This window comes from Phascolarctos cinereus, unplaced genomic scaffold (genome assembly GCF_003287225.1).
Source record: "Phascolarctos cinereus isolate Bilbo 61053 unplaced genomic scaffold, phaCin_HiC Scaffold_1;HRSCAF=81, whole genome shotgun sequence".
Lineage (NCBI taxonomy): Eukaryota > Metazoa > Chordata > Mammalia > Diprotodontia > Phascolarctidae > Phascolarctos > Phascolarctos cinereus.
In genome coordinates, this window is record NW_027555514.1 from 191,181,355 (window position 1) to 191,200,556 (window position 19,202).

Below are 19,202 nucleotides of genomic sequence, written 5' to 3' on the forward strand. Positions count from 1 at the left end.
ATACTTTCATTATGAATTGAGAGGCATACCCGACAAAGGACTGTGGTGTATTTGTAAATCAAAATGTTAAGTATGTGGCCGTAATCTTGGGAGGGCAGAAGACTGCCAAAATACTATTTTCCATCAGATGCCAAGTGGGCTGAATGTGGGCACCAGATAGGACAAGACCTAGTTTTTCAAGAGGCTACAAGGAGGCTAACCATAGAGTTTCATTGAAAATACAGAATATCAGAGAATGTTAGACCTGAAAGGAAGCTTAGAAACCACCTAGTCCAAGCCCTTTATTTTATATATAAAGTGCTGTCTATGATCAAAATCATAACAAAACCAGTGTTTTTCCTGTCCAGTACTCTTTTTTTCTATGGCATATTAAAAATAATAGTTTAGATATAAATTGAAATGTGGAAGCACTGTGGATTAGCAAGAACCAAAATCCCAAGGGTTATGATTTAGAAAAGACACATGTGAACTTGAAAATGGAACTAACAAAATAAATCTCCTAGAGGAATTTTCAAATGCCTTAAAACTGCCCAGGACACCTGAGTAATTAAAAGTTATGCTTTATCCAAACTGTATTCACACCCCAAGTTTGTACTTCATAAAAAACACTTCACTGTGTGCTCTTGAACTGACTGTATGCTAGATGTGCATCTAGATGGGAGAAGGGAAACCACCCTTTGGTGGGGTAATGTTGTCATTGTTATATAGCTAGTTGGTGTAGGAGTCAAGCATTAAAAATCTGACCCCCTGACTCCCATCCCTGGGAATTTTCCATACTATGTTAGACATCAATAAAATGTGTTTACTGCTAGAATAATAAGACACAGGTCAACCATCATATATTAAAATATAGCAGATCTTCCTTTGTCCTCATGGGTCCTCTTTACTTCAACCTTTTCTCTCTAAGTAGGCTTCAGCATTGTCAGATGTCACTACTTTGGGTCTGCCAGGTTTAATTGGTGGTAAATCTCAGGTCTTTTTGGAAAACTCTCAGTGTATCGTATAGAATCTACACATTTCTTGGTGGGAGAGAGGTAGAGGAACAAAATGGCAACCATCTGTTGAGTTTCACTTCAGTCATTCCCCAGCATCCAATGATGGTTAGAATGTTATATTCCATGAAAAATCTAGCCAAAGAGTTCTGTGTCCTACTCCTTCCCAAAGCTTTTCTCAGCTACCTGATAATTTGAGCATTTACCTTTCTTAACCTTAAGCAAAAGAGATCTAGTGGTACAAAATTATTCCAGAACTGTTTTTACTCATGACTTGCACAAGAAAAAGACCAAAAATTTACCCTCAAGCCTAGTTCCACATTTTCTCCTCCATAGACTTGCATTCCTTTATTGAGGGACCCAATCTCTTTCAGGAACAGTCTGTCTGCAGCGAAGATGCCCATGATGGAAGGACTCCTGCAGATACACACAGCAGGAAATGGGAAGTTTCAGAGCATGGATATGGAGATTCAAGGAGTAGAGGTGGGGTCTGCATGTAGAAAGGGAAGAGGAGAAGAAAGAAAAAGAGAAGGAGGAGGAGGAAGAGAAAGAGGAGGAGGAAAAGAAGGAGAAGTAGGAGGAAAAGAGGAGGAGAAGGATGAGGAGGAGAAGGAGGAGGATAAGAAGAAAGAAAAGCTAGACACAATAATGCCATGCTGGCATTTTTTAACTATAACTCACAAGTCACTGTGGAGATGCAGTGGACTCAGAATGCAGAATGAGACATATTTTTATTTGTTTTTGTTTTTGACATGGCTAATATAGGAGCTTTTGTCTCTGCTTATTTGTTACAGGAGTTTGTTTTGCTTTTTTTTCCATTGGGGGAGAGCAGTGTGCACGGGACAGGACACGAATGTTTGTTAATTGATAAAAAGCAAAATAACTGGGAAACAGGAATGAAGGAGGGCAAGAGCAAAGGACTATTTATCTTAAAGATGTCCTCTCAGTTTAAAAGTCTCCATCAAGACCTATGTCTTGATCTCCATCAAGACTTTTTTTTTTTAAAAAGTCTTCATCAAGACATTTAAAGAGGAATACATTAATTTAGGGTCAGTTTTCCCCCAAAACAGAGAGCGGAACCCTAATCAGCATTTGATGGCTCTTTGTATCCTGTGACATTTTTGCTTCGTTATATAGATTGCCAAAAACTGTACTGTGTCCCATACTGTGTAAACCCAGCAACTTCTGTCTGATTCAGAAGAAAAGTCCCAGCTGATCCTTACAACTTAGAAATAGCCTTACTTGTTTCTAAGTTGAAAAAAATTAAAGTCTCTGAGACTATAAATGACAGTTGCAAGTTCTCCAGACTTACTTCACTGGTGCAGTATCATCCTTCAATTTAAACCAGCTTTTTGGCACAGGATTGTAGAGTCACCAGAGGGCCCAGTCAAATCCAATAGAGGCTAAGGGATAATGTTCCACTTCCAAGGTGTCAAAATGAATTTTGCTAAACATGGGAGACACAATCACAGTGCGGTCTTCCTGGATCCTTGCTAAGATGGGCTCCACCATGGAAAGACAGCATAAGCATGCCAGACTATGTTAAGACAATGCTAGTGAGATCTAGGGTAATATATACCAAATATTTCCCTTTACCACCAACTTTTCTACTTTTTCCCGCCATGTAATGCTAAACAGAGATTTAACTAGGATGAGATGATTGGCCCAAGGCACTAAAATTTAGAGGGTCCATCATAATTCACACTACTTCAGCAGCATAGAAACAAATTAGCTAAGCAGTTAGCAAGACTGACTAGTTAAAATAAGAAGCTACCAGATAACATAATTCCTTCCTCCGGCAACCATCCCCCAGGAGAATTTCTCCCCAGCCTGGCCTCTATTTCCCTGAAATTCAGCAGCGTCTTTTCCAGCAACAAACTTGTGGTATCTTACTGTCTTTCCCCGTCGACTGGCTATATTTCTCAGGGTCTCTCCACCCAACTAAATTTATATTCAAAAGTTTCTTTGAGACTAGGCTCAGGGTACCAAAATTGCTAGTTACAGTTCTACTGGATGGTGAGACATTAACAGTTGAAATTTTAGGGTGACTCTGGAACCTCCAGAGTGACTAGGGCAGAATGATGGATTTATATCAAAACCAGCTTGTAGTTGGAAATCACTCTACCCCAACATTAAGCATCCCTCAAAAATCAGATTATGTTCTAGGGGATCAGGAAGGCAGATTGATTTAAAGACAACCCAAGGAATTCTGAGTCATTCTTGGGTGAAAGGTTCTAGTTTAATTTAGTAATAGGAATAAAAGAATGTTCATAATGTTAAGACTATCAACTCCATTTGATAGCCTGGGGTAGCATCCTTCCCATGACCATGTCATCAGAAACTGGACCAGTAACAAATCTAGCCAGGAGCAGAGGGAGACTTACTGAAGATAAGAGCAATATCCTCTTGCATTTGAAAAGAAGACCACCTATGCACTCTAAAAAAAACTTCCAGTAATCCTTAATTATGCATTTATCCTTTGGCCATACATATATTGTGTACTCTGTGCCTGAGTATTGTACATTAGGCTTGTGACTACTCTTTGCATTTAGAGTAACTTGGGGGGACAGTGAATAGAGCACTGGAGTTAGAAGACTTCAGTTTAAATCCAGTCTCATACTTCTATTAGCTGTGTAACTCTAGACAAGTTACTTAACTTCTATCTGCTTCAGTTTCCTTATCTGTAAAATGGGGATAATTATAGTACCTACCTCCTAGGGTTGTTGGGAAGAAAAAAGAGATAATATTTCTAAAGCATTTTGCAACTTTAAAGTGCTATGTAAATATAATAGCTATCATCATCATCATTGTTATTACGATTATTATTCAGTGTGTATTTGTGGGAAAGTGTACTCCAGAGTTTGGGGAGGATTCTTTTTGTACCTATCCCTTTTATACTTGCTTTGCATAATATTTCTAAAATTTAATTCATTATGGCTGATAATCAGTTAGGAGAACAGCAGTGTAAGCTCATGAGTGATAGCATTAGAATCCCCACAATCTTTGGAGTTACTTGATTATAGAATCCTGAGATGACAAGTAGTCATTGCTCTCAGGGGACCTAGGCCACCAATTTTAGTTGAAGTTGGGGAAGTAGCAATATATACATGCAATATAAATTGCAGAAAGATATTAACAGATGGAGGGGAGATCAGGAAAGGTTTCATGTGGAAGGCAGCACTTAAGCTCGTTCTTTTAGGAAACTAAAGATTCTAAGAGAGAGGTGAGGATGGAGTGTGTTCTAAGTATGGGGTGCAGCCAGAGCATGGAAACAGAGGAGTGGTATGTATAAAGAACAGTAAGAAGACCAATTTGGTTGGACCATAGAATGTGTGAATGTATAAGACTAGAAAGGTCAGATGGGGAAGTGAATAAAAAGCAAAATAATAAGGGAATAGAACTCCTCAACTAGAGGAGTTTATATTAGATACTAGAGGAATCATTGAATTCTACTGAGTAGAGGAGGACGTAATTAGACCTGTGATTTAGGAAAATCATTTCAGAAGCTAAAGAGGAAAGATTTTGAGTGGGGAAAACCTTGAGGCAAGGAGAACAATTTTTAAAATTGCCATAGTCCAGGGTAGAAGGGGTAGGGCCTGAACAAGGGTGGTAGCTATGTAACTAGAGATAAGGGGCCAGATGTAAGGGATGCTGTGGAGGTAGAAACAAAATCACATACCTGTTCTGTGAGGTGGTTGCCGTTGTCACCTTCATTTTACAGAGAAAGAAGCAGAGGCTGATAGAAGCTAAGTGAGTTGTCCACAATCACACAGCTAGTAAGTGTCCAAGAGGGAATTTGAATTTAGGACTTCCAGACTCCAGGTTCAATGATCCCATGTCACTGGGCCACCTAGCTGCCTATAATAAATCTCAAGTTTTGTGACATGAGTCTTTTTGTCCTTTTCAAAACTCTCTATTTTGGGGCAGCTAGGTGGCACAGTGGATAGAGCACTGGCCCTGGATTCAGGAGGACCTGAGTTCAAATCCAGCCCCAGACACATAACACTTACTAGCTGTGCGACCCTGGGCAAGTCACTTAACCCCATTGCCTAACCAAAAAATAAACCACAACAAACCCCCCCCCAAAAAAAACCCTCTCTATTTCAATCTGAAGTATTAGAATAGTCTAGGCAATCAATCAATCAGTAAGCATTTATTCAGTGCCTACACTGTACTAGGCACTGTGCAAAGCCCTAATGATACAAAGAAAGACAAAAGTCAATCCCTGCTCTCAAGGAGCTCACAGACTAATGTGAAAAAATGACACAAAACCAGCTATGTATAATTAGGATATATACAGCTTAAATTGGTCAGAAGGGGCCACGTTTGAATCCTAGGTGACAGGGAGCCACTGAAGTTTATTGCATAAGGAGGGGAGGGGAAAGGAAGGTCACATGTTCACTCCAGGTAAATTAATTTGACTGAGTGGAGTGAGGAGGGACTTAAAGGAAGGTGATCAACCAGAAGGTTATTGCAATAGTCTAGGAGTGAGGTGGTGAGGACCTGTGGTGGTGGAATCAAAAGAAAAAAGGGAGCATATGCTAGAGATATTAGGAAGGCCTTTGCATTACACTATACCTACTCCCAGAGACAAAAGGATCTTCTTCCTTTTGAGCTTCCCCATGTCTAAGATTTGACACCATCTTTGCCCGTCTCTACCTTATCCCTCTAGGGACCCATGAAAAGGTACATCATTTTCTTATTCCCCTTCCCCAGATATATAACCAATATGTGGAGTCTTACCAACCAACATTCACTTCAACATGAGCATCTAAGATAATGACCACATCTGCTTTAGCAGCTTTGTAGCCAGAGATACGGGGCCTGAGTAAGCCCCTTCCTCTTCGTGTGATGAATCAGCTTCAGCAGCTTGGGATACTTGAGGTTGTAAACCTGGATCTGTTTACCCAAATTTTCCTTTAGTTCATCTAGCAACAAAGCACAATTTTTATTGATGTGGCATTCAATATAATACAGCAGCTAGGTGGTGCAGTGGATGGAGCACTGGGCCTGGAGTCAGGAAGACTCATCTTTCTGAGTTCAACTCTGGCCTCAGACACTTACCAGCCATGTGACTCTGGGCTAGTCATTTAACTCTGTTTGCTTTAGTTCCTCATCTGTAAAATGAGCTGGAGAAGGAAATGACAAACTATTCCAGTGTCCTTGACAAGAAAACCTCAAACAGTGTCACAAAGAGTTGGACACCACTAAAAAAATAACTGAACAACAACAACAATTAATATGTACTTTGTAAATATGGGTAGAGATGTCCTTATTGAATGTTCAACAAATTCCCAGGGTATTAAGTTATAAGGTGAATCTCCCTTGTTACAATTTCTATGCCCATTTCCACCTTAACAAAGGGGCACATGCACCATTGTCCTCCAGTTTAGATACCTCTAGATTCTTCCAAAGCAATATGTGTACATATAACTTACACCTCCTTCTATTTGGTCCATTTGTGCTGAAGTATGTCTGAAAGGAACTGGACTCAAATGTGCGTTGTTTTCTGGTTTATATTTCAGAAGCAGGACAGATCCATACATGGTAGTCACTCATGGTAGAATTCAACCTAAGAAACAGCTGGTGAAACAACACCATTGTAAGAGGAGTTGATCAGGAGAGACTCTTATCAATCTGATGAGGCCCCCAATCATCTTTGTGAATTACACAGGATAAACCTTTGTTTATGACACCTGAAGGGCACCTGTCAGGGAGGGGAGGGAACCTCTTATTCCTTCTGCCAATCCATATAATGGATAAAGATAATTTGTCAAAGGGAATATATCAAGGTTGAAAGTGAAATATTTATAAAAGAATGAGACTTCCAGAGGGCACAGTGGGAAAACTTAGTAGAAGGGACCTCTCTTACATGAGAGTGGATTTGGGAAAAGCAAGGGCTGAGCTATAAAGATGGCCTTTAAGCCAGGGAGCCTTGTGTTCAAGTCCCACCTATGACATATATTAACTGTGGAATCAATACATGGAGATGGAGTGTCCTGTTCCTGGAACAGAAAAGAGGCCAGTGCTACTGGATTAAAGAGTACATGGGGTGGTGTAAGATAAAAGAAGATTGGTAAGGTGGGATTGGGGTGGGGTGCAGTTTTGAAAGACTTTGAATGCCAAACAGAGGATTTTATATTTGATCTTGGTGGAGATAGGGAACCAATGGAATGTATTGAGGGGTGTGTGATATGGTCAGATCTGTATTTTAGGAAGGTCAATTTGACAGCTGAGAGGAGGATGAACTAGAGTCGGGAGAATCAGGCAGGGAGACCAACCAGCAGGCTATTGCAATAGGCCAGGTGTGAGGTGATAAGGGACTGGTCCAGGCTGATGGCAGTGTCAGAGGAGAAAAAGGAGCATACATGAGAGATGTTGCAAAGGTAAAATCAATGGGACTTGGCAATTAACTGGATATGGGGTGGGGTTGAGAAAGAGTGAAGAGTTGAGGCTGACACCCAGATTTTAAGCCTATGTAACTGGGAGGGTTGTGGTGTCCTTAAGAATAATAGGGCAGTTTGGAAGGAGCAGGGATTTGGGAGGAAAGATAATGAATTCAGTTTCAAACATGTTGAGTTTAAGAAGTTCTTCCCTGTTGTGAGGAAAAATAAGACAGAGACAGAGACAGAGACAGAAACAGAAACAGAGAGACAGAGACAGAGATTGCCCGATTTCCTTCTTTCCAGTCATGCTGCCCCTATGATGAATCTGGCCTCCACTTGAACCAGAGTCAGGGCCTCAAGGAGGCTTCCCCAGGGCTACACGTGATATCTGAAGGGCTTGACTAGGATCTTGGGGTTTGGTTACGGTTAACCTCAGTTCCAATTGTTTAATCCCCTTTTGTGTTTGAAGTTCATCTGATTTGTTTGGTTTCTTTTGAAGCTAGTGTATTCCTCCTATAGACCTCCATTTGAATTGCCCTATGGTTTTGCAGAAGTCCACTAAAGAAATCTGGAACACCTTGTCTTTTGCAAGGAGCACTGATCCTTACTCACAGAGACTGATGGGTCAACCAGGAGCTTCTGTGTCAGATTATGTCCTTTAGCAACAATTCATTCTTCCCTATTCTCAACATTCTAATGTCTAATTATTAAAAAGAAACCATCCTTAAGATATTAGGGGAACTGGCTGGGAATGGCATTAGGTAATCTCAGATTATACAGCCTCTCCCACACATACATTCCAGTGTTTAACATCTCTCCCTGTCAAAAAATCCTTATCCCTGGCCTCAATTCTTGTGTCTGTGGCTTGCTTTGTCCCCACTGGAGCTAGAGAACTGGGCCTAGATTATCCTTTCAATCAGGATCTTTGAAAGTGTCACTAGATTCCTGGGTGAAAACTCTTACCAACCTAATCCTTTTATTCTCCAGCCCGCAGTTCCTTTATTCCTTTACTTTTTTCTTATAAGTCACACACTCTAATCCCTTTGTCATATATGTGGCTCTTTTCTATACCCTTTCAAATTTTGAATCAAACTAGTTTAGACCCAATAAAGTTAGTAAATCCCTCTGTAAGACTTGCATAACTTCCAAACCAGAAACAAAATCTCTTCCCAGTATTCAACTCACCATCTGAGCTAAAGTCATCTACCAGGATGAGCTCTTTCAGCAGATGGGCAGGAGTCTGATGGATAATTCTGTTGATGGCCCATTGTAGAAGTGACATGGCTTCATTCATAATTATGAGAATGACACTGACAGTTGGAAGTTGGTGGGGATATATCTTCTCAAGACACCTTGAAGAGAACAAACTATCAATAATGATGATCAATGAATTATTATTGTATGGTTTAGGCTATATCCTCCAAAGTCACTTAGCCCATCCCTCTGTCTGGAATGCCTTAATCACCCCTGCCAGATAACCACTACTCAACTAGTTACATACACATACTTTTCAAAACCATTTTTAAAACTAGGGGAAAATAGAATAATAAATTTGTCTCTGTTGTACAAAGGAGGAATATTTTCATCAGTAAAAGGCAGGAAATGAGTAAAAACCAAATATATAATAGGAGAAAGCTCATGAAATTCTGAACTTGTGCTCTGGCATGTGTGTGTATGTGTATTCTAGATATCTACTTTCACAGTTAGAGGAAATTCCCTCTGAGGAAAATCTCTATACAAATTCATCACAGCATTCGTATTCACAATTCTTTCTATCTATCCATATGTCTATCTATCTATCTATAGTCTTAGGGTCACACAATCAATGTACATTAGAGACAAGCCTTGTATCCATGTTTTTCTGACTCTAAGGAATAGATAGGTCTATGAGCAATGGATATGTATGTATATAGGTAGGCATAAATGTGTGGATATATGTCTATATGGTATCTGAAGGTAGGGACAATATCAAAAGAGAATAAAAAATCTTGGACAAAATTAACACTAAAAAAGTGACCAAGGCAACACCAGTAACTACTGACATATGTGTCTTCTTTCCCATCTATAGAAAATTTTAATGAGAATCATCTATTCATATATCATAGCATTTACCCATCCTGGGTGAGAATTATAGGTGGAGAAAAGGCAGCCTTTCATAAGCATTATTCTGCAGTAGATTAGATAGATAGGATAGATAGATAGAATATTTATTTGTCACTTATTATGTTCCAGACACTGTGCTAATCTTTGGGAATACAAGTACAAGCAAGTGAGGTAGATCCTGCCCTCAAGAAACTTACATTCTAATGGGGGAAGTCAACACATAAAAAAGAGCTAAAAAGCAGGGGGGCAGGGTGTGGTGAAGTGGAAAAGTCTGTGGAGTCAAGAGAGTAGCCATGAGAGAAATGAGCTATGGATGGCTGGGGCATTTCCTCAAGTGGAAGTTCTGGGCAAGAACTCACCAATGTGAAGAAGGGGCTACGTGAGTGGAGGCATCTCCAGAAGGACTTCAAGGAAGTGGCATGAAGGTCTGGGCCCCAGCAAGATAAGGTGAAATCACTCTCCCATCAGAACTGAAGCACTCAGTGCTAGAATTTAAGCATCTTTGTGAAATGGAGATAATGAGGGAGTTGAGCTACAGTGAAAAGACATCTAGGAAGTGATGTGGACGTCTGGGCTCCAAAGATGTACAAAATTCAAGAACTTACCATGCTTAATATTTGATGACGGTTTTTTTAAAAATATTTTATTCAGTAAAGCAAAATGGTGTTTTAAAAGTTCTCTTCCCACAAAGTGTCTTCTATCCAGAACTGTTCAAGATTCCTTGAAAGCTATAACATATATAACTTCATTTAGCAAACTTCTAATTATAAGCATCAGGCTAGTTTAGATGTCCCATTGGTGGATGATACTGTTATATTTACATCAAATCCCAGAGCACTGATGATGCTACTGAAATGATCCATATCCACGTGAAATATTTTAGCCTGACCATCCGCACAGGTAAAGTGTATGAAAAGTGTTTATTATGCACATTATGACATGCAATAGGATTGACCACCTATAGAGCTTTTCTAGATAGATAGATAGATAGATAGATATGTGTGCACACACACATGCTCATGGATACATACACACACACACACACACACATTCACATAAACCATGGGACCTTTCTATCTAACATCTGAAATCTTTATGTGTTGTCTTCCATAATGAGAAGGTCAGCCCTTGGGGAGCAGGAATTGTTTTATATTTTTATTTGTTGTATTCTTTTAACTTAGCACAGTGTTTTGCAAATAATAAGCACTTAGTAAATGATTTTTCATTCTTTACCCAGAGACAGTAAAGGAGTCAGACAAGTGGCCTGAAGGAGATTACAGGGGACCCTTTGCTGGTACTGGGCACAGCTAGCTCTGATTGGCAACTCTACTGTGCATATGCAGTTTCCCAGAGGAGAGGAGCACCTGTGGTCAATGGCAAGAGAGCAGGGTACCTGGTCAAGGTTCCAAAGCAGAGAGGAGCACCAGCACTTGCAGCTGAAGAGGAGCAGGGGCCTTCCTGGGTAAAGACCAGAGCTCAGACCAGGAAAACAGTGACCATACCTCTCTCCAGATCATACTACTTTGAATTTTAAAATTTTTTTAAAAAATTTTTTTTTCCATTTTTAGGCAATCATTTCAAGCATCTGATGCAGTATTGTATATATGCTAACTGACTTTCTGTTTCCTGGCTACCAGTTTTTCTGACCATCCATTAACCTTATACTCCAGTGCTCCAAAGAGTGGATGTAGTCAGTGTTTAGGAAACAGCTAAACAAATTGTGGGCTACAAATACAATGGAATATAAGTGTGATGCAAAAAAAAAAAGTGATTAATAACCAACATCTACATAGCACTTACATGGCAGGCACTGTGCTAAGCACTTTCTAATTATTATCTTGTTTGATTCCTCCCAACAATCCTTGGAGGTAGGTGGTATTATTATCTCCATTTTACAGATGAGGAAACTGAGGCAACGAGAGGTTAAGTGACTTGCCTGAAGTTACACAGCTAGTAAATGCCTGAGGCCAAATTTTAACTCTGATCTTCTGGACTACAGGTCCTAGCTGCCTCTATGAAGAATACTTAGAAATAAAGGAGGACAGGAAGTCATGCCCAAGCAGAGAGTGTATTAGAACAATTTACAACTCTATAAAAAAGTTTTTAAATAATGAAAAATCTGAGAAGATACAGAGAATATAGAAGGAAATAAAATGTTTTGTTATTTCACTAAACTTAATGACTACAACTTTTTAAATAAATTGTAAATTGTGTAGTTTATGGTTTTATGCAGTTATTTCATTTTCTGATTTTCTACTTTGATTCTAAGATCTTCTTCTGTATTTTCCACAGTGTCTCACAGAACTGGGAACATAAAAGAATGCTCAGTAATAGGGAAAAAATGTGGATAGGACAGAGGGATTCTGAAAGGTAAAGGAAGGGAAAGAAAGAAAGGAAAAGAACATTCTTTAAAGTTGGTCATATGTTGAAGGGGACCTGGAAAGAGAATTTGAGAAATTTGAGTAGACTATGAGATGGATTATTAGGGTACTGTGTTACCTCAGGTAATTCACTTAATGGTCTGTGCCTCTATTTCCTCATGTGTAAAATAAAGGGGTTGGAATAGATAATATCTAAGGTCCATTCCAGCTGTAATGATCCTATAGGTCTATGAATTCTCCATCCACTGTCTGTATTTTTATGGCCATTTAATCCCTCCAAGGCTCAATTTCCTCATGTGTAAAATGGAGAGAAAACCACTACTTCTCCTTCTAGATTTCATCATGCTACTATAATGCCTTCCTTCCAGCCTTAACTTCCCTCAGTTCATTCTTTACACCATTTTCTCCCTATCTATCCCCCCAACTCTGCACTCTTAAAATTGTGTGACCTTAAATGGAAGCACTTTCAGCATGAATAGACTTATGTAAATCCAGCTTCACCTGGGATTGCAACCATCTTTGAAAGAGCGATTGAGAGGCAACTGGTCACTCAGGTAAACATTGTAACCAAACTTCATGAAGAGGCTCTGAGCCTCAGTCTGCTGGGACTCTGACAGGTCTTCACCCCAGTTATGGAAAAGTGCTGAGTCTGGGTAGAGTTTGCTGAGGACCTTGAGTTGTGCCTTCTTTCCAGCCTTGGGTTCCAATGACTGGACATGATTCCCTCCATCCTGCAGCTTTATCGGTTGCCTGATGATAACCTCTGCCTGCCCCATCTGCTGTTGCATCATGGAGCGTCTTGTAAAATTATCTAAACCTGAGGAAATACAAAGAGAATGTTTCAAGCAAACTCCAATCATCTGTACACTTCTGCCTATCCAGCCCAGTTTCTCAAAGACTCTCACTTCTGGGATTCAGACATCTTAGTCTCAGAAAATGCAAAATACTACAGAAGAACAGGCTAGAGTAGACCCTCTGATATACCTGCTGCACAGCATCCATGCACTGGGGGCATTATTCCCACTCCTTCCATTAAACATTACTTGTCAAGTGTCTCATACTTTCAGGACTTAGGTTCCTCACTAGTTCTGATCAGTTAATCAAATTCACTCTAAGTTGCTAGTGCCAGTGAAAGACTCAATATGTTTCCATACCTAGGGATGTTTGAATTTTAAGGGGAAAGTCAGGTGATAACATGGTTTAACCCAAAGAAATAAACATCTAATGCTGGAAATTCTAGCATTAGGTCACACCATTGGGGAAAACATTTGTGGAGAGCCTTTTCAGAGACCATGACTGTCTATTAGACCTACTGGGAAAAGGACTCAACTACAGCATTAGAGAAATGGTTTTGACCCAGTCTCTTGTATTGGTCACATTCTGCACCTTGTCTATGTTGCCTACTCCTAGAGTTAGATGACACCCCCAGGAGACAGAGCAACTCTGGAATGTCAACAAGAGACAGACCACCTGGGAAGAATACAAGCAGAAGGAAAAATAGTGCATTAGATATAAGGTCCTTCCAGCTCTGAAACCCTATGTTTTTATAATTAATCAATCAATCAGCAAACATTCACCGTGTTCTAGTCACTATACTACATTTTGGGCATACAAAGACAAGAGTGTAAGTGTCTACCGTAAAGGAGTTTACATTCTATCAAAATATGACCTAATCTATAAGAAGATCCATTGACTCCTGCTCCTGTCTTAGTTTAGTTTAGTTTTGTTTTGTTTTTAACATTTTGCTTTGCTTCTGTTGTTGCTGACACTGCTGCCATACTGTTGTCTCCTATGGCCCCACCATGGCGGTACCAATTCTGCTAACTACTCTTCTGTCCTCAGGGTTTCTTTCCTCTCTGCAACCATGGAATGGTTGGATATTCCATTTCATTTTCATATATATTTGAGCCTGATCTGACATTTCACTGGTACAAGGAATGGTGCCAGGGAGGAAATACATCTATAATTTAGATTTTTAAAGAGTTTCCTAGGGAACTGGGAAGTTTTGTATCTTGCCCAGAGTCACACAATGTGTTCGAGGCAGGACTTGAGCCCAGGTCTTTCTGACTGCAAGGCCAGCTCTCCATATATTGGAACACATTGTCTCTCACCTTCATGTCCCCATCTCCAATTTTCCTCATATTTCTTAAACAACCTCAACAAAAATTGAATAGGCCTCTATTTCATGTAGAATGCTATGCTAAGTGTTGAGGAAGATACAAAAATTAAATAAAGGACCACCCTGCCCATATGGAGCTCATTTCTAGTTAGTAGTTGCCAGAACTACTAGTAGTGACCTAAATGTTCATTGCACATTTTATTTTTAATGGGGATTTTTTTCTGCCCTCTGCTGTACTAAATTTTACTCTCCTAATCTCAGCTGCCATTTTTAAATCACTTGAATGAAGCCTCCTACACCTTCTCCTGGCCATTTTAGCAACTTTTTCATCCATTCCCTTATCTTTCATCATGTGTAGGAGATTTGTTGTGCACATGTGATATAGACTGACAGACTTTGGATGGGCACATGGTCACCAGTTAGATAAGGATCCTGGCTTCTCCATCAGGCTTGGGGACATTTGAAAAATGATTTTTATTACACAACTGAAACATAAATATACATTTTTGTTTGCAAGTGGAAAGTTCCCCACCCCAATTCCAAGATTTGACCTGTGAAGCCCTTCCCCACAGATTACGATTCCAAAGAGTCCATGTGCAGTCTTACCTAGATCATAAACAGTCATCTCTCCAAAAGACTAACTTGTTGAATCATCCTGTAAAGAAGGAGACAAGGCTTTCTGCTCTCCATGACGCCTTTTTGCCTTTACTTTGTGGAGGATTCCCTTGATAAAAATTACTAGAACAACTTGAATGGCCAAGACCAGAACTAGCCTTTTGGAGAAAGTCCTTGGGAATCTTATAGTTGGCACCATCTATCTTCTATCCATCTGCTCCTACTGGTTCAGTTCTATGGTCCTTTGAGGAGGGTTCAGAAAGAGATGAGGATCATCCCCAGGGAAGTTTCCACAATGATCTTGACTTCTCAGGTGCAGCACTATGATTCCCCAAGGAAACAAGTGTTTCCTGTTCAGAGAGTGCCTGATACAGTTCAGCTTTTCCTATGGGCTGTGCTAAGCCTTTAGAATGTGCTGGGACAAACTTTCAAACACTTATAAGCCAGCCCATTAAAACTTGTAGACCTTTGGGAAATAAATTAATCTGCATCCAAGGGAATGGCTTCATGATTGGTTAGTTGAATACATGGCAATGTACCTCTATCAGGGAATGTCAGGTCTGGGTATTGTGGATACAGGGGAGGGATGGGGGGGATAGAGAAAGAAAAGGATCTAGAAAAAGACCTTCCTGGAGGGAGCCCCTTAGGTAGATGACAGGAACATGCATCCTGTTCCTTCAGATCTCTCCTGGAGTCAGTGGGGATAAATGGAGCATGACCAACTAAAGGATAAACTTGCAGAAGATCACTATAATTAAATTGTTCCTCTCCAACATGCTCTTAATCTTCACCATTTCATTACCCAATTGTGAAAGAGCAGTAGGATCTAATAGAGGGAATCTTCAACTTGAGATAAATATACCCAGGTGCCAATCTCAAGCCTGACCTACTTTTCCCCCATACCTCCTCTTGCTTCACACTAAACATTCCCATTCTAAGGATAAGTCATAAAACCTCTTATCATTCATTACATCAAAGGCTCCACATAATTGTCTACAGGACCAATTCTATGCCCTTGTATTCAAAATCCTCCTCCCATCTAGCACAATTGGTATTTCCTTTTCCTCCTACCCCCACAAAAAAAATGTTCCTGATCTATCCAGACTGCTGTCCTCACTTTCCCTTTTCCTTTTCTTGCTCTTCAGGGACACCTGAGTACAAGTACAAGGGCCAGAAGTGTCTATTACCTTACCCTGAAAGAAGCATGGTAGCAGCCCGGAGAAAGCACTAAAAAGCTGGACAATCAAAGCAAAAATGAATCATCTTCTGTTTTCTTGTTTTGCTTTGTTTTCTTTTGAACTATCTCAAAGCAATGTCTTTTGACTCCAAGCAAACACCTGGTTTATTGGTTGCCCAGGACTTATCACAGTCAATCTGAAAGTTAATTTTACTGCCCTCCAGGAATGGCATTCTTGTGCAAAGACAGATTTCACAAAGCTTTCTAGAATCACAGTTCAAGCAATTTAGGTAGAATTCTATATCCAGCAAATTCCTGCAGGAAACTACACACACACACATAATGATAAATATTTGCTTCCACAAGCAACCCAGGTTATTAATTTGTAAACTAAGGCAGTTACAGGGGGTAACAAGGATGTTGCTCAGTAGCTCTGGATGTCCTTAGTAGAAAGAATATAGGATTTTGGTAGATTCCAAAAAATAATTTCATGAGTAAAGATTGGGGGACAGGATGGGGAAGGATACTGAAGGCCTGACTTGTTTACATTTCTTACAGTCCTTGCTGGTTCATTGATTTTCTGAAAAAAGAGCAGCTTCTTGATGTTTTTGTCACTGAGGACACTGCTCACTTTGTTCTCCTTGCGGGATTACATGTTCTCAGAGGGAGAGTAAATGGTGCATGATGCAACGTGAAGATCCGTGTGACTCTGGAGCAGGAGGACTTCTTGAACTGAGATCTATGAGCTTTTTTAAAAAAGTATTTTATAACTTTATTTTTTATATAATTAAAAAATTATGTAATGGGCTTTATCTGTATCTGCATTTAGAAACATTATTCTAAGAAGGACTCCTTGGGCTTCCCCAGCCTGCCAAAGAGGTCTGTAATACACACATACTAGGATAAAAACTCTGATTAAGCTGATGGCTTGACTATGAGATTTCACCTTGGGGAAGGGAGGGAGGCTTCCTTTTATTTTACTTTGAGGATATATTGGGGGAGAGGGATAGCTCCGTTTCTTTTTGTTTTGATAAACTTTTCCCAGACATTACTAGGTCAGGATCACTGAATTTTATGTCTTGAGCACATAACTGTCAGACAGTTTTCCTTGATCTCCTTGATAAGCAGAATTAATTGTTGCTCTACTCTTAAGAACATCGTCCTCAAACTTAGATTTGCATGTTTGTTTTAAATTTAGAACATTCATTTGTAAATCTTTGTCTATTTTTTCAAAGACAGTTTTGAGTTGTGGCTGTGTGACCATGGGTCAGTCATCAATTAACCTCTATGAACGTCAATTACTTATCTATCAAATGGGGTAAATAAAACTTATATGACCTGCCTCAATTCCCCCTTTTCAAGTGAAAGTACTTCACACATCTCTCTTTTTTTTTTGCTTCAATCTTTCTAAATTTTTAAAAATCTGAACTTAAGTACAACTCCCTGCTCCCCCCCACCCCCAAGAACATTTTAGTATACATAAAGACAGCTAGGTGTTACAGTAGAGAGAGTACTGGGCCTGGAGTCAGAAAGGCCTGAATTTAAATCTCATCTCAAATTCTTACTAGCTATGAGACCCTGAGCAAGTCATTTAACCTCTGTTTTATTCAACTTCCTTATCATAAAATGGGGTGATAATAACAGCACCTATCTCCCAGGGTTTTTGTTAGGATCAAATTAGACCAAATTTGTGAAGAGTTTAGCACAATGCCTGGCACACTGTAGTGACTATATAAATGCTAATTGTTATTATTATTATTTTACGTAGCAAAACACAAAAGGATTATGTATGAAAGGATGACTCTCCATTCCATGCTACATGCTATATATGTACACATATATGTATATATACATATATGTATACATATGTGTATATATGTATGTATGTAATAAATTCAACGTGTTACTCTCAAAACCATGTACTTTTCTGTGCTTCTTTCTGAACTATTTTTTTTTCTCTTCTGTATATTTTTAAAAATGTTTCAATGACCCTCTTTTTTTGGCATCACTGTTGATAATTCTTTCTTTCTTCTGCCCTACCCTACCACTCCCTCTATTAAGAAGAGCAAAATAAGTTTTTTAAAAAACTATCGCATAACAAATAAGCATAGTCAAGCAAAATGTGGTCACTGTCCAAAATTTCAGTTTTTTCTGTCCCTTAAATCCTTCACCTCTCTGTTTTGGGTAACATGCTTCATCACAAGTCCTCTGGAGACATGATTTCTCATTGCATGGATCAGAGTTCTGAAGTCTTTCAGAGGTGTGTTTTTTTTCCTTTATAATGTTCTTGTTCTTATACAAATTATTTTGCTGGTTCTGCTCACTTCAATCTACATCTGCTCATATTACTCAGGATTCCTTGAAATAGCTTCTTTCATTATTTCTTTCAGGAAACTAATATTCCATATGCTCATATACCACAATTTGTTCGGCCATTCCACAAGCAATGAGTACTCCTTTATCTTCTAGTTCTTCACTGGTTCATCACTTACATCATGACCCTACCTGTGGGTATTCCCCAAAATTCTGCCTCGGGTCTTCTCTTCTCCCTCTATATGCTGTTTCTTGGAAATCTCACTAGCTCCCTCAGATTTAACTATGATCTCTTTGCAGAAGACTCCCAGATCTATATGTCCAGCCCCAGTTACTCCATTGAACTTTCATGCTGAATCTCCAATTGCCTATTGGATATTTCAAACTGGATGTCCTGGAGACATCATAAACTCAACCAAACTCAATTTCTTTCTCCTAACGCTTTCATTTCCTACTGGTGCCTCCCTTCAGAGATTGCTGCTGTTCAGTCATTTTTTTCTGACTCTTTGTGGTCCTTTTGGGTGTTTTCTTGGCAAAGATACTGGAATAGTTTGCCACATTTCCTTCTCTAGCTCATTTTACAAATGAGGAAACTGAGGCAAACAGGGTTAAGTGACATGCCTAGGACCATCCAGCTAATGAGTGTCTGAGGCCAGATTTGAAGTCAGGAAAATGGGTTTTCTTGACTTCAGGCCCAGCACTCTATCCACTGCATCACCTAGTTGTCTTTTTTCAGAGATTACTTTCCATCTGCTCTGTATATAGCTTGGATATATCTAGTTATTTAAATGCTGTCTCCATGATTTGAACATGAGTTGTTTGAGGGCAGGAACAGTATTTTTGTCTTTCTCCATGTGAACCAGGATTCCCCTGTTTTCTCCCAGTAAAGATTAGTTTCCCCTAAATGTCAACAAAGTTTTCCATGGGACTTGATTGGCCCCTGCCTCTTTTAACACAACTTCCTGTTCACCTAAGGAATTAAAAGATCCACCTACATGGAGTGAGAGCCCCTCCAACCTGGTGATCTCTGAAAAGGGACCATTTCCAGAGAAGCTAAATGCTACTGTAGCCTAGTTGGGAGGATGCTATTCATTGTTCTAAAAAGCTTGGCACCAC

The 19,202-nt window shown here is 39.6% G+C and overlaps 1 pseudogene; it reads right to left on the bottom strand.

The window, feature by feature from the left end:
• The window catches only part of LOC110218671 (putative polypeptide N-acetylgalactosaminyltransferase 8), a 30,359-nt pseudogene extending 17,706 nt beyond the window's left edge, over positions 1-12,653 (bottom strand).
• Positions 12,654-19,202: the final 6,549 nt, after the last annotated feature.